Source organism: Eumetopias jubatus, unplaced genomic scaffold (assembly GCF_037043125.1).
Source record: "Eumetopias jubatus isolate StellerSeaLion01/CBP00866 unplaced genomic scaffold, mEumJub1_p1.0 scaffold_16, whole genome shotgun sequence".
NCBI classification, from domain to species: domain Eukaryota; kingdom Metazoa; phylum Chordata; class Mammalia; order Carnivora; family Otariidae; genus Eumetopias; species Eumetopias jubatus.
In genome coordinates, this window is record NW_028274822.1 from 93155915 (window position 1) to 93157503 (window position 1589).

The 1589-nt window shown below is 50.8% G+C and overlaps 1 non-coding gene across 1 annotated transcript; it reads right to left on the reverse strand.

Annotated features, from left to right (window-relative positions):
- Positions 1-74, reverse strand: TRNAN-GUU (transfer RNA asparagine (anticodon GUU)). The gene has a single exon. It is a non-coding gene; the product is annotated as a tRNA-Asn (tRNA).
- Positions 75-1589: the final 1515 nt, after the last annotated feature.

Genomic DNA, 1589 nt, shown 5'->3' on the forward strand with positions numbered 1-1589 from the left:
CGTCCCTGGGTGGGCTCGAACCACCAACCTTTCGGTTAACAGCCGAACGTGCTAACCGATTGCACCACAGAGACGGAGGCCCCCAAAGGGACTCGATAGTCTCCATCATTGGTCCCAAGTCAGAGACAGTCACACTTGGGTCACACTGGTTATATCAATAAAAACCCCTTTGGGAAATAAAAATACATAACCACTGTGTTTTCAGGTACACAATCCCAGGTAACAGTGACACACATGTGTGCTACTGATTTAGAAAACTTTACAGTAATAACAACTCTGCCTGGACTGTTAAGAGGCCAGGCAGGTCCCGTAGACTTAAAGTAGGTTATAGGAATTGAAACAAACACGCCCAAAAATCGAGATGGTTTTCCTGAATACGGGCACCATCATAGTATCCCCCTGGATCTGACACTCAGTACACACTGGTCGACTTATCTGACCTGTTCTTTGCTCTTCCCAAGGATGCAGAGAGCCAACCCATGACCACATTCCCACGGGAAGGCAGACATTATCAGTTCACCAGGTAACCACAGAGCTACCTTAGCAGCCCAGAAAGAGCCCGCAACCTTCTAGCCCAAGACACCCAGGCATTTCATAGACACACTACATACACATACACACATGCGTGCACACACACACTTGCATTTCCTACAATGCCGACACCCTTATTTCTGGTGACAACTTGGAGAATAGACTAACATCCCCATAGAGTTCATGGAACTCCTTACATTCAGGGGATGGACAATCGACCCAGGTAAGGGCCACACATCTCACACTACAGTAACATTTCTAGGCCTGACGTGGTCTTCTGAAGGCAGAACAATACCACACAGCCTCGCAGACATCATAGCTTGCATACCGACCCTACCACAGAGGAAGAACGTCAGAAACAGATGGGACAGAGGACACAGTCCGAACCACATGTGGGGGTCATATTAAAACACACTTGTGAGGGCGCCTGGGTGGCTCAGATGGTTAAGCGTCTGCCTTCGGCTCAGGTCATGATCCCAGGGTCCTGGGATCGAGTCCCGCATCGGGCTCCCTGCTCCTTGGGAGCCTGCTTCTCCCTCTGCTTCTCTCTCTCTCTCTCCCTCTCTCTGTCTCTCATGAATAAATAAATAAAATCTTTAAAAAAAAAAAAAAACCACACTTGTGAAATAACTAGGAAGAGCAGGGACCGTAGGAGAACAGCGACTCCAGGTGCAGGCTTGACCTACTGGGAAAGCGCCGTCAGAACCTGTGATACGTTGGCGGCAGCTGATGAGGACGCTGAACACACACGAGAGTGTCTTCACTCACAAGGGTTTGCGACAGGGTCACCGACATGGTCACCGGGGACTAAAAACACTGCAGGGCCCCAAGTTTCACCAGAGCGGGTTTTGGACTGAGACGTTCCCGTGTTCTGAGAACAGATGCCAACTGCCGGAAAGGCTCAGCTGGGCTCTCTGAGGCCTACAGACAGCAGGGCCACTAAGAGAAAATAAACCTGGTCCGGCAGCTCCAGGGGCCTATTCTGGAGCAGGCAGAGCAGAGCCCTGACGGAGGGGAACGACCTCGACCAGAAGTCCCACCAGGGAAACCGTACGTTT